Raw genomic sequence first — 15,661 nt, forward strand, 5'->3', positions numbered from 1 at the left:
GTCTTCTCCAACACCACAGTTCAAAAGCATCAATTTTTCGGTGCTCAGCTTTCTTCACAGTCCAACTCTCACATCCATACATGACTTCTGGAAAAACCATAGCCTTGACTAGATGGACCTTTCTTGACAAAGAAATGTCTCTGCTGTTTAATATGCTATCTAGGTTGCTCATAACTTTCCTTCCAAGGAGTAAGCGTCTTTTAATTTCATGGCTGTAATCAGTATCTGCAGTGATTTTGGAGCCCCCCAAAATAAAGTCTGACACTGTTTCCACTGTTTCCCCATCTCTTTGCCATGAAGTGATGGGACCAGATGCCATGATCTTAGTTTTCCGAATGTTGAGCTTTAAGCCAACTTTTTCACTCTCCTCTTTCACTTTCATCAATAGGCTCTTGAGTTCTTCTTCACTCTCTGCCATAGGGGTGGTGTCATCTGCGTATCTGAGGTTATTGATATTTCTCCCGGCAATCTTGATTCCAGCTTGTGCTTCCTCCAGCCCAGCGTTTCTCATGATGTACTCTGTATATATGTTAAATAAGCAGGGTGACAATATACAGCCTTGACATACTCCTTTTCCTATTTGGAACCAGTCTGTTGTTCCCTGTCCATTTCTAACTGTTGCTTCCTAACCTGCATATAGGTTTCTCAAGAGGCAGGTCAGATGGTCTGGTATTCCCATCTCTTTCAGAATTTTCCACAGTTTATTGTGATCCACACAGTCAAAGGCTTTGGCATAGTCAATAAAGCAGAAATAGATGTTTTTCTGGAATTCTCTTGCTTTTTTGATGATCCAGCAGATGTTGGCAATTTGATCTCTGGTTCCTCTGCCTTTTCTAAAACCAGCTTGAACATCTGGAAGTTCACGGTTCACATATTGCTGAATTTAAGATATACATAATATGTGAAATTTAAAACATATCCATAATGTGAAACTTAAAACATATCCATAATATGTGAAATTTAAAACATGAACAAAGAAAGTCCAAGATAATCTTGCTGTATGATTTACTTAACAAATAATACCAAAAAACAAACAAAAAAAACCATAAGAAAATTTAGAGGAGAGAAAGTAAAGCAATAGATAGAGCAGTATGAGTTAAAGATAGGAAATTAGAGATTTAACAATACTACTTAGTTTGAGATATCACCCCCTCAAAATGCATAAAACAAACATTCAAAACTCATTACTGCTAAAGATGGGCTACAACTGAGAGCAGGTTGGAAGGCTAATCTTCCATGATGCTGAATATTTACTTCCATGTGCATGTCTGAGTTAAAAATATCTCTATCTAGATTATATGTATGAGTGCGGTTGGGGTTGATAGTGAGTTTCCATGACATGGTGGAAAGTGTACTTGAGTTAGAGAAAGATGGATTTTAGCTGTGTCTCTGTCTTTAGCTGTAAGATTGTGGATACATTTCTTCCTCTTTTTATGAAAATACAGTAACTATAGAATAACTATGTATTTATTTTTTTATGTAATTTACAAAGTGATATTCAACATCCATCTTCCCAAACCAGAGGTCAAACCCAGGTCTCCTGCATTGCAGATGGATTCTTTACCAGCTGAGCTATCAGGGACGCCCAAGAATACCAAAGTCGTTAGCCTATCCTTTCTCCAGCAGATCTTCCTGATCTAGGAATCAAACTAGGGTTTCCTGCATTGCAGGTGGATTATTTACCAACTGAGCTACCAGGGAAGCCCTCAACATCCATAAATGTACTTTAAAAAATCAGCAGCATTATCTAGACAATCAGGGGGGTGTTTTGCTCAAAATTTCAATCTATAATTTCTCTTTTCCCATTCTTATAGCTCTACTGTATCCATAAAACTTGTGGTACCAAGTAAAAGATTTACTACTTAAATTCCTGCTTCATATAAGAAAATGGATTAGTGGCATTGTACTTAATACAAAATGGGAAGCTAGTAATGTTTGGAACACTGATTAAGTTAAATACACTATGTACCAAAATTTAAATGTTGCCATAATTCATAAGGCAGTATCTAAAATAGGGATGTATTTTGGGGAAGCATGAGTGAATGTTTCAGTAAATGTAAATTTATAGAGGAATGACTTAGATGCTGTAATTGGGCATTACATTGGCAATGGTTTTTACAATAGGTCAATGTTATGGACAAAAGATTTATGGTATTAGTGGCTACTATTTGTCATCTTGTTTAGAATAATTAGATCTTATGAAATGATATAACTGTGTGTGTGTGTGTGTATATATAAATATATATATTTATATATATGCTGACCACCTGTCAAGCATTATACCAGGATCTAGAAACAAGATTAATTGATAATCTATTGGGGGCTACAAAGAAGTGAAATAAGAGTGGTCACATTAGAAATAAATGCAGGTGTCCTAGAATATAAATCAATTTTTAATAATGAGTGGCATGTAGTTTAAACTCATCACTCACAGTTTTAATGAGATTAAAAATCATCATTCAATAAATATTAAGATCGGGAGAGTGGCAGAGTACATTCATCTCCTTAAGATAGTGCATACACATTGCTTAATAGTCATATTGATTATGTAGAACAAAATGCATGGAATTAACATTCCTGTAAAAACTAATGAATCTGAGAAACACTTTGACCTCATAAAATATTTGCAAAATTACAATAGAAGAAAAGATTTAGTCTAAACATGGACACTTCCCCTGTTCTATTGATTCACTGAGACATCTAAGATTGTTCTGCTATTCTGGGTGAGGCTGTGGAATACAGGTGCTTTAGAATTAATGTGTGCTTTATTCCCTGATCTGTGCTTTTCCTGATTCTTGCTGCCAATAATTTAACTCTTCATTGCCACAGAAGTCCCTTTCGTATGACCAACTTTTACGAAGGGAAAATATTGCTTAAAGCTTCACTTCTGCACGAATGCTTTTTCACGTTCCTCTCGTGTAATCTGTGTATCATAATATACTTTCTCAGCAGTATCTTCAAGGAAATTTGTTTTTGTTTTATTCTTTATTACAAATAGTGTGTATCCTTTAAAATGTGTTGAGATTACCATCATGCATCAAAATTCAGTATTACCCCTGTGAAAACATTCTCTGCATGTGATATAATTTTTCCAAATAGTGATACATTCCTTTATTTATATACTACTTTAGTTCTGTTTGTGATAAGTACCAAAAACTTGAATTATAAACCAAAACTACTTGCTCTTAAGTGTTTGATATCTGTTTATATGAGAATGTAGATAAAGCATTTTTTTATTCTACAGGAGAAATATGTAGTTTCAGTTCAGTTCAGTCACTCAGTCGTGTCTGACTCTTTGCAACCTCATGAACCACAGAAGACCAGGCCTCCCTGTCCATCACCCAGAGTCCACCCAAACCCATGTCCATTGAGTCAGTGATGCCATCCAACCATCTCATCCTCTGTCGGCCTCTTCTCCTCCTGCCCTCAATCTTTCCCAGCATCAGGGTCTTTTCCAATGAGTCAGCTCTTCGCATCAGGTGGCCAAAGTATTGGAGTTTCAGCTTCAGCATCAATCCTTCCAATGAACACCCAGGACTGATCTCCTTCAGGATGGACTGGTTGGCTCTCCTTGCAGTCCAGGGGACTCTCAAGAGTCTTCTCCAACACCACAATTCAAAAGCATCAATTCTTTGGTGCTCAGCTTTCTTTACAGTCCAACTCTCATAATCCATACTTGACCACTGGAAAAGCCATAACCTTGACTGATGGACCTTTCTTGACAAAGAAATGTCTCTGCTTTCTAATATGCCATCTAGGTTGGTCATAACTTTCCTTATATCCCAAGGCTATTTTAAAATCCTAGTGTTGTTGGTACTGACTATTAAATGGAGGGATGGCCATAACTTAAGTAGTCATGTAACTGGTTTTGTATAGAATCTTACCACCACTAGAATCTGAATAGTCAGTTTGATTTGATACAAAACAAAAAATCATTTTGTACTTTTTTAGAATGTAAAAATCTCTATCTTAAAAAAAGCATTTTTAAACTTTTTTCCTTAAATAAACCAGTCTTTTGCATGTATAATTTTGAATTATATTTTTATCTGGGTATATGCCCAAGAGTAGGATTGTTGGGTCATATGGTAATTCAATTTTTAGTTTTTTAAGGAACCTCCATATTGTTATCCATAGCAGCCTTACCAATTTACATTCCCACAAACAATTTAGGAGAGTACCCCTTTTCTCCACACCTTCTCCTGCATTTGTTATTTGTAGATTTTTTGGTGATGGCCATCTGACCAGTGTGAGGTGATACCTCACTGTATTTTTGATTTGCATTTCTATAACAATTAGTGATGCTAAGCATGTTTTCATGTGCTCTTTGTATATCTGTATGTCTTTTTTGGAGAAATGGCTATTTATATCTTCTTGCCTGGAAAATCCCATGAATGGAGGGGCCTGGTAGGCTACAGTCCAGGGGATAGCAAAGAGTTGGACACGACTAGCAAGTTCACCCATATTTTTATTGACTTGTTTGTTTTTCTGATATATGAGCTCTTTGTATGTTTTAGAGTTCAATCCCTTATCAGTTCTTCATTTACAAATATTTTCACCTATTCTGAGGGTTGTCTTTCTATTTTATTTATGGTTTCCTTTGCTATGCAAAAGTTTTTAAGTTTAATTGGAGAAAGAAATGGCAACCCACTCCAGTATTCTTGCCTAGAGAATCCCATGGACCGAGGAGTCTGGTGGGCTGCTGTCCATAGGGTTGCACAGAGTTGGACACGACTGAAGTGACTTAGCAGGCATGCATGTATTGGAGAAGGAAATGGTAACCCACTCCAGTATTCTTGCCTGGAGATTCCCAGGGAGGGGGGGCCTGGTGGACTGCCGTCTATAGGGTGGTACAGAGGTGGACACGACTGAAGCGACTTAGCAGTAGCAGCAGGTTCCATTTGCTTATTTATTTATTTTTTAATTTTCACTAGGCAGTGGATCAAAAAAGATCTTGATGTGACTGATGTCAGAGGTTTCTGCCGATGTTTTCCTCTAAGAGTTTTATAGTATCTGGACTTACATTTAGGTCGTTAATCCATTTTGAGTTTATTTTTTTATATGATGTTAGTGTACAAACTTCACTCTTTTACATGTAGCCATTCAGTTTTTTCCCAACACCACTGTCTTTTCTCCATTGTATTTTCTTGCCTACTTTGTCATAGATTAGATGGCCATATGTGTGTGGATTTATCTCTAGACTTTCTATCCTGTTCCATGGATCTGCACTTCTGGTTTTGTGCCACTCCCTTACCTTTTAAAGCTTCTGTAGGCTGCCTGTATTTTTTTTTTTCTTGGGGATGGTCTTAATTCCTGTCTCCTGTACAATATCATGAACCTCCATCCATAGTTCTTCAGGCACTCTATCAGATCTAATCCCTTGAATCTATTTGTCACTTCCACTATATAATCGTAAGGAATTTGATTTAGGTCATACCTGAATGAGCCAGTGATTTTCCCTACTTTCTTCAATTTCAATCTGAATTTGGCAATAAGGAGTTCATGATCTCAGCCACAGTCCCACAGTCCACTCCCAGTCTTCTTTTTGCTGACTGTATAGAGCTTCTCCATCTTTGGCTGCAAAGAATATAATCAACCTGATTCTGGTATTGACCACCTGGTGATGTCCATGTATAGTCTTCTCTTGTGTTGCTGGAAAATGTGTTTGCTATGACCAGTGTGTTCTCTTGGGAAAACTCTATTAGCCTTGGACCTGATTCATCCTGTACTCCAAGGCCAAATATGCCTGTTACTTCAGGTGTTTCTTGACTTCCTACTTTTGCATTCTAGTCCCCTATAATGAAAAGGACGTCTTTTTTGGGGTGTTAGTTCTAGAAGGTCTTATAGGTTTTCATAGAACCCTTCTTCTTTAGCTTTACTGGTCGGGGCATAGACTTGGATTACTATGATATTGAATGGATTGCCTTGAAAATAAACAGAAATCATTCTGTTGTTTTTGAGATTGCATCTAAGTACTGCATTTCGGACTCTTTTGTTGACTATGATGGCTACTCCATTTCTTCTAAGGGATTCCTGCCCACAGTAGTAGATATAATGGTCATCTGAGTTAAATTCACCGATTCCAGTCTATTTTAGTTTGCTGATTCCTAAAATGTCAATGTTCACTCTTGCCATCTGTTTGACCACTTCCAATTTGCCTTGACTCACGGACCTAACATTACAGTTTCTTATGCAATATTGCTCTATACAGCATTAGACCTTGCTTCTATCACCAGTCACATCCACAATGGGTATTGTTTTTGCTTCGGCTCCATCTCTTCATTCTTTCTGGAGTTATTTCTCCACTTATCTCCAGTAGCATATTGGGCACCTACCAAACTGGGGAGTTCATCTTTCAAAGTCATATCTTTTTGCATTTTCATACTATTCATGGGGTTCTCAGAGCAAGAATACTGAAGTGGTGTGCCATTCCCTTCTCCAGTAGACCACATTTTGTCAGAAATCTCCACTATGACCTGTCCATCTTGGGTGGCCCTATAAGGCATGACTCATAGTTTCATTGAGTTAGACAAGGCTGTGGTCCATGTGATCAGATTGGTTAGTTTTCTGTCATTGTGGTTTTCAGCCTGTCTGCTATCTGATGGAGAAGGATAAGAGGCTTATGGAAGCTTCCTGATGGGAGAGACTGAAGGAGGGGGAAACAGGGTCTTGTTCTGATGGGTGGGGTCATGCTCAGTAAATCTTTAATCCAATTTTCTGTTGATGGGTGGGGTGTGTTCCCTCCCTGCTATTTACCTGGGCCAAACCATGGTGGAGGTAATGAAGATAATGGCGACCTCCTGCAAAAGGTCCCATGCATGCACTGCTCCACTCAGTGCCCCCAGCCCTGCAGCAGGCCACCACTGACCCACGCCTCTGCTGGAGACTCCTGAACATTCCCAGGGAAGTCTGGGTCGGTCTCTTTTGAGGTCACTGCTCCTTTCTCCTGGGTCCTGGTGTGCACAGGGTTTTGTTTGCGTTCTCCAAGAGTCTGTTTCCCAGTCCTGTGTAAATTCTGGTGGCTCTATGGTGGGGTTAATGGAGACCTCCTCCAAGAGGGTTTATGCCATATCCAAGTCTTCTGTATCCAGAGCCCCTGCCCCTGTGACAGTCCACTGCTGACCCGTACCTCCGCAGGAGACACTCAAACACAGTCTGTCTCAGCCTCTGTGGGGTCTCTGTGTCCTGGTGTGAGCAAGGTTTGTTTGAGCCCTCTGAGCATCTCTGGAAGGAATGGGGTTTGATTCTAAACGTGAATTTGTTTGCGCCTCCTATCATCTTGCTGGGGCTTCTCCTTTGCCCTTGGACATGGGGAATCTCCTCAAAGATGCTCCAGCGCTGCGCAGCTGCTGCTCCAGCATTTTTTGACAGTGTACAGGAGACAGGAATCGAGACCATCCCCTAGAAAAAGAAATGCAAAAAAGCGAAATGGCTGTCTGAGGAGGCCTTACAAATAGCTGAGAAAAGAAGAGAAGTGAAAGACAAAGGAGAAAAGGAAAGAGATACCCATTTGAATGCAAGGTTCCAAAGAATATCAAGGAGAGATAAGAAAGCCTTCCTCAGTGATCAATGCAAAGAAATAGAGGAAGACAATAGAATGGGAAAGACTAGAGATCTCTTCAAGAAAATTAGAGATACCAAGGGAACATTTCATGCAAAGATGGGCACCATAAAGGACCGAAATGGTATGGACCTAACAGAAGCAGAAGATATTAAGAAGAGGTGGCAGAAATACACGGAACTATACAAAAAAGATCTTCATGACCCAGACAATTATGACAGTGGGATCACTCACCTAGAGCCAGACATCCTGGAATGTGAAGTCAAGTGGGCCTTAGGAAGCATCACTACAAACAAAACTAATGGAGGTGATGGAATTCCAGCTGAACTATTTCAAATTCTAAAAGATGATGCTGTGAAAGTGCTGCACAAAGTATGCCAACACATGTGGAAAACTCAGCAGTGGCCACAGGACTGGGAAATGTCAGTTTTCATCCCAATCCCAAAGAAAGGCAATGCCAAAGAATGCTCAAACTACCGCACAATTGCACTCATCTCACAGGCTAGCTAAGTAACGCTCAAAATTCTCCAAGTCAGAGTTCAACAGTATGTGAACCGTGAAATTCCAGATGTGCAAGCTGGATTTAGAAAAGGCAGAGGAACCAGAGATCTGATTGCCAACATCCGTTGGATCATCAAAAACGCAAGAGAATTCCAGAAAAACATCTATTTCTGCTTTACTGATTATGCCAAAGCCTTTGACTGTGTGGATCACAACAAATTGTGGAAAATTCTTAAGGAGATGGGGATACCAGACCACCTGACCTGTCTCTTGAGAAATCTGTGAACTGGACATGGAACAACAGACTGGTTCCAAATAGGAAAAGGAGTAAGTCAAGGCTGTATATTGTCACCCTGCTTATTCAACTTATATGCAGAGTACATCATGAGAAAGGCTGGGCTGGAAGAATCACAAGCTGGAATCAAGATTGCCGGGAGAAATATCAATAACCTCAGATAAGCAGATGATACCACCCTTATGGCAGAAAGCAAAGAAGAACTAAAGAGCCTCTTGATGAAAGGCTTTTTTTTTTTTTAAATAAATACAATATCTTTATTTGGCATTGTATATCCTGACATTTGTTCATGACAGTCCCTTAAAAAACAGACCAAAAAATCAGAACAAATTAATCAAAAATAAAGATCCAATGGTCCTATGTACATATAGCAAAGATAGCCCAGGCATATCTTATGTGCAAGCACATGCATGCACGCATACATGGATGCACACACATACTCCCCACACATGCTGGGAGACAGTTAAGGGGTTAATAAGCTTTGGGGAGTGCAGGGTGCAGGTTCCACATGTCAGCAATTTAAAGACACCCTTCCACGTGAAGTAAGGGTGCCTCATACAGCCAGTGGTATGTCACAAGTGTGGTTGGTAACTTTATTTTCCTCTCCAGATATCTCAGAAAATAATCCTGCATTCAGCAACTTACAGTGTCTTAGATTCCATGAGACTAGGCCACTTCAAGGACCTCCCTTGTCCATTTTTCCCGTAACCACTTGATGAAAGTGAAAGAGGTGAGTGAAAAAATTGGCTTCAAACTCAACATTCAAAAAACTAGGATCATGGCATCTGGTCCCATCACTTCATGGCAAATAGAGGGGGAAACAGTGGAAACAGTGAGCAACTTTATTTTGGGGGGCTCCAAAATCACGACAGATGGTGACTGCAGCCATGAATTTAAAAGACTCTTGCTCCTTGGAAGAAAAGCTATGACCAACCTAGACAGCATATTCAAAAGCAGAGACATTACTTTGCCGACAAAGATCTGTCTAGTCAAAGCTATGGTTTTTCCAGTAGTCATGTATGGATGTGAGAGTTGGACTATAAAGAAAGCTGAGTGTTGGAGAACTGATACTTTTGGACTGTGGTGTTGGAGAAATGCCTTGAGAGTGCCTTGGACTGCAAGGAGATCCAACCAGTCCATCCTAAAGGAAATCAGTCATGAATATTCATTGGGATGGAGAAGACAATGGCACCCCACTCCAATACTCTTGCCTGGAAAATCCCATGGACGGCGGAGCCTGGTAGGCTACAGTCCATGGGGTCGCTAAGAGATGGACATGACTGAGTGAGTTCACTTTCACTTTTCACTTTCATGCATTGGAGAAGGAAATGGCAACCCACTCCCGTGTTCTTGCCTGGAGAATCCCAGGGGTAGGGGAGCCTGGTAGGCTCCCGTCTACGGGGTCGCACAGAGTCAGACACGACTGAAGTGACTTAGCAGCAGCAGCAGCATTCATTGGAAGGACTGATGCTGAAGTGGAAACTCCATTACTTTGGCCACCTCATGTGAAGAGTTGACTCATTGGAAAAGACCCTGATGCTATGAAAGATTGAAGGTGGGAGGAGAAGGGACAACAGAGGATGAGATGGTTGGATGGCATCACTGACTCAATGGACGTGAAGTTTGAGTAGATTCTGGGAGCTGGTGATGGACAGGATGGGCTGGCATGTGCAGTCCATGAGGTCACAAAGAGTCAGACACGACTGGGGGACTTGAACTGACTGAGGCTGCATGCACTCTTTGACTCGTGTCCTTCTCTTCACATCATTCCAACTTCTTGCTTCTGTTGCTGCGTCTTCTCCTTCCTCTGCCTCCATTCCATTTCTTTCTTAGAAGGACCTTTGTGATTACAGGTAGGGCCAACCTAGATAATCTCCAGGTTAAATTATCCAAGAAAATCTCAAAAATAATACTAGAATTACTCAAGATAATTATCTAGGAACATCTCCTCATCTCAAGATTCTTAATTTAGTCACATTCCCAATTGCATTGCCATATTAGGTAATTCACATATTCTGGAGATTGTGATGTGGACATGTTAGAGGGCCATGCTACTAATATTACAGTTTAAATCTGTAAACATCGGTAATTTGAACTACTAAAATTTCTACTTTTTATCCCCCTTGCTTTGTAGAAGCAAAATGTACAGATATTCCATGAATCTCTTTATCTGTTTCACAACACAGTTTATGTTTCCTGTTTATGTTCACTCCATGCATATCTGGTAGCTATACCCCATGGTGAGGAAAAAGTAGAGTAATGTAAACGCTGGAACAGTGTCATCAGTCTTTCTCACATAATAATGAGATGCAAGTGACTTCTGGCTCTTTGGCTAATTACATAATTGGAATGGTAAAAAAAATATTTGTTTTCTTGAACTCTGGCCAACTTAGATCTTGAGGCAGCTATTTATTTGACTCATTTCTTCCCCTGACTCATTAATTTCCACCTATTCAACTCATGTTACGTGAAATTTATCATCAAATTAACATTAATTACTGATGTCTCCAAAGTACTCCCTTTATTATTCATCTAGGCATTTTCCTGTCACCTGTTCAATACTAGGGTGAATTAACATTTCTAGAGTAGCAAAGATTTCAGGAACTAATTTTAAAGTAGTCTGAAGAAATGTCTGGAAGGTGTGCTTACATGATTAATTAATTTTAATAAATGGTGAAAGTTTCAAGCCCTCCTCTCCTAAATTGAGTGTTGAGCCTGTATCACTGTGAATATAAGACACTAATTTGACTTTGTGGAACTGTTACGTGTGTGCTAGTCACTTCAGTTGTGTCTGACTCTTTGTGATTCCGTGGACTGCGGCCCTGCAGGCTCCTCTGTCCATGGACTTCTCTAGGCAAGAATACTCAAGTGGGTTTTCCTCCCTCCTTCAGGGTATCTTCCCAACCCAGGGATTGAACCCATGTCTCTTATGTCTCCTACACTGGCGGGTGGGTTCTTTACCACTCATGCTACCTGGGAAGCCCTGTGGAACTGTTACCTATGGTATTTCCAGTTTTAGGAATCACTGGCACTAACATATTAGTCTTAGCAATTAATTCTGTAAGAAGACCCAGATGCAGTGGGAATGTCCTGGATTTTGGAACCAGAGACACAGGGGATCCTCTGCACATCTGTTACTCATTTGTTGGGTGATTTCACCAAATTCCTAAAGTCTTCATATTGCAGTTTTCTTTTCTGTAAAATGGTGTTAACAAATGCTATCAAATTTTCTGGAGTAATTTTGAAAGATTGATGAAATACTATCTATAATTACCCTCTCACAACTTAAACACTCAAAACAAGTTCATTTCTTCCCATTTCATTATTAGTCTTTTATCCATATTTATATACAAAATCCTAGGTACTTGGTTTAAGTTCTTTCTAGTAGTTAACCATTTCTTTCTTTAATTATGATAAAAATCACACTTGGGGAAAGTTATGATGGGGAACATGATCATGTAAACCCTACTAATTTTCTGTTAAGTATTTCTATATTATAGCTATTCCCAAGAAAAATTTTAATTCTGTCACATGATTGTCCATTAGATCTCTAATCTCAGAAACAAACAAAAAAAAGATTAAAAAGCAATGGGTCCTTTAGGCCTTCTTCAAAACTTGATTCATACCAACATATCAGTATGTCCTACTATAAAAGGAAAAGTCCTCAAGAGAACCAATTTCTTAGATTAGCAAATAAATACATATTCTTTCAAGAGGTGGGCTTAATGGTGAGACAGCATAATAATCCAAAGAAGCAACTGTGTGTGAAAAGCCAGAATGAATTTTGTTATCTGATTCGCATTTTGGACACACCTTCAGCTTCTCCTTCTGCTCAACCCTATTTATTTTCTTTCTTTCACAAATATTGATCCCTGGTCGATGCTGCACCACATACTGCATCTTAGCATCTGCTTCTAGCAGACACAACCTGCAGAGTTGATATTAGGGGTAGTCCCAGGAGCAGGTTATAAGATGAGGGTTTTGAGCTGATTGTACATTATTCAGCCAGCACTGAGAAACCCATCAACATCTTCTGATGCAATGTGGAAGTTTGTTCCTAAAACCTTTGTTGCTGGTATACTTGGATAGTAGCAGTTGAATAGAAAATAAACAAGCATATTATATTATATTTCAAACTTATAGGGAAAAATTAAGCTGGAAGGATCATGGGATTGGATGCCTTGGCTAAACTGCACTAATTTAACATAAGATAATGCACTACTAAAGAAAACTAAAAAGTAATTGAAGACTGAGAGTCATGGCCAGAGGGTTTCTTTGAAAAATAAATGAAGTCCTCTCCTGCAGAAGGAAGGTAAAGAAATCTGAAGACTAAGGTGAAGATGTAATAAGAGCTGAGTGACTTCACTTTACAGAAAGCCAAATATCCAACAAAGCAGATCTACCATTTCAAAGTCAGGGCTCTGTTTGGTAAACCCTGGAAATTTGATGACTGAGGTGCAGATATGGTGGTTGTCCCCAAAGATTTGACCAGCCAGCTTCCTCTGAAACTTCTGAGCCTGCAGAAGTAACCTGCCCCTCCCTACAAGAACTGGGACTCTGCATTTACTGGGGTAAAAAGAGAATGTAGAGGCCTTGTGTGAGATGAGACTACCACACAATTGCACTCATCTCTCCCTGCATCAGGGCCTTTTCTAATGAGTAGGCTCTATGTATCAGGTGGCCAAAGTACTGGAGCTTCAGCTTCAGCATCAGTCCTTCCAATGAATACTCAGGGTTGATTTGCTTTAGGATTGACTGGTTTGAACTCCTTGTTGTCCAAGGGACTCTCAAGAGTCTCCTCCAAAACCACAGTTTAAAAGCACCAGTTCTTTGGCACTCAGCCTTCTTTATGGTCCAACTCTTACATCTATACATGACTACTGGAGAAACCATAGCTTTGACTATACAGACCTATGTTGGCAAAGTAATGTCTCTGACCTGTGATTCTATTTAGCTTAATATGATTTCTTAGAAAGCCATATGATTGTCAAATTTAGAATTGAAGGCACATTCTACTTCATTTATACTTGCTCTTCATTGTTTAATTAGGAAAATGAAATCTCAGATAAAGTGGCTCATTTAAATTTGAAAGATTCACATCAAATCTTTAGCCCAGTCACCACATTTCTGTACTTTTAAAAGTTTCTCCAACATCATTGGGGAAATAAGTCTCTTTAAAAAATCATATTGATCGAAAACATGTATTTTGATTACTTAGTTTTAAACTATCTAGATGAAACTTAAATGGATTAAAGTACAATTAATATACCTAAATAATACACCTGAATAGTTAATATTCATGAGTTGTAGAATAATTATAAGATCTATTGTATCTATTTTATGTGTCCATTTTATCTAATCTTTCAATACCATATAAGGATCTAGGATAATTTTCACTTGACAGGCTTAGAAACTGAAATGCAGAGCACTCTATGACTTGATCACATCAAAGAAATTAGTAAGTGGTAGAGATTTCTTTTTCAATTTTTAAAATTTGCATTTAAATTACACTAAACAAATATTCATTGTTTAATAGTCACTAATCAAGTGCTCACCGTGGGAAAAGCATTGCCCTGATTTTAAGAAATACAAAATAATACAGGATGGATGATCAGACTTCAAACACACTGATGTTAAACTGTTCTTTAAGCTTGGTCTCTAGGTCACTTGTATCAGAAGTGTCTTGTGAACTTTTAAACATGGAGACTCTAACTCAAAAAGAGTCAGAAAAAAAAAAAAAAGAGTCAGAATATGAGAAAGCAAGTCATAGGTTTGTGTTTGTACCTATCTCATATGATTAGAATGCACATAAAAGTTTGAGAACCACTGGCAATACTAGTAAACATATGAAGATGCATGCTGTGTGAATGCTATGTGAATACCAGAAAGGAGCATTATTCTTTTACATTATATTAAATGAAATAGTTTTGCAACATCTCTGAATCATGAATATGAATATTGTTCATGTTTATACATGAAGAAATGATCTAGAAAATCCAAATTATATCCTCAAAAATGTACCCTAAAAAAACAATATCCTAAAAAACAACTTCTCTGGCATCAGGATTTAGCCTTAACTTTTCAGATGAATCTTGTTAAGCTTTTTCTAAAATAACATTGTGATTTTTGAAAATTCTAACACGTAATTTTTTGGCCTATGTCAATATTTTCAGAGGGATGTTCAAGTGGAAGGGGACATGGCTGATTCCTGTTGAGGTTTGGTAGAAACCAACCCAATACTGTAAAGCTGAATACTTTATTGAAAACTATTTTCAAAAGAAAATGTTTAGGAGTAAAACAGTCATCTTTTTTTATTATGGTCAGTTGTTTTTCAGACTTTTGAATACATTAATGTCAACTGAAATTCCTAAAACTTTGGTCATGAAGAGCCTTTTCAGAAAAGCTGAGATGGGATATGAGCTGGCATTTATCTTCATATAGGCTCTTTAGTTTTGAAAATTCTAAAGAAGCTGATAATTATTTTTAATGATCCCTTTCCCTTTCATCTGTACAGTAGCTAGTCCACATTTCCTTAGTTTTCTTGTAACTTGGTGACCTTGAAACTGAGTTATAACCAATGAACTAGGAAAGAAAATTCTGAAAACTGGCCTCCTTGCTCCTCTCTGCTCTTTGTTCTTCTGTTTGGCCAAGATGGAAACCCAAAGAACTAATTTGTAAGGCATGTGTTGAAGATGACTTAGGTTACCACCAAAATTTTTTTCTGTTCTATAAATTTTTAAAAAGTGCATTTCAGCTTTTAGAATTTTAGAGATCAATCTGTTAAGGCAGCCTAGCCTTAGTAATACAAAGAAGAAAACTAATTTAAATAATATTTGGTTAGGACACCAAACTTTAAACGTCAGTATTAAAAGCAGGAAAATGAATAAAGAATAATTGAAGTATATTTACACATTTTAAATAAAAACTATCCTGTTTCACTGTGCTGAATCACAAGGTCTATTTATGCAGGAATGCCCAGTATATTAAATATTAAACAAAATCTCTTATAGGTTCATATACTCTTTTGCTGTATTGTTTGCACAATTTCACAATGATGGAATATTGTATTATTTTGTGAAATCTGTCTTCTTGATTTTAACTGCTTCACTAAATCTCAGAGACTCCTATGGCAATGGCCTGATAGTGTATTTGCTAAAGCTGAATTACTGAATAGTGCTCTCAGATGTCTGAACATCCTTTCAAATACTCTTTGAGTCCCTTGATTAAGGGATATTTTGATTTTTGTGAGTCACCTTTCCAAAACAGATTCATCTCTTCCCTTGACATCTGTGGTACTTAATAATTCA

This window comes from Cervus elaphus, chromosome 13 (genome assembly GCF_910594005.1).
Source record: "Cervus elaphus chromosome 13, mCerEla1.1, whole genome shotgun sequence".
NCBI classification, from domain to species: domain Eukaryota; kingdom Metazoa; phylum Chordata; class Mammalia; order Artiodactyla; family Cervidae; genus Cervus; species Cervus elaphus.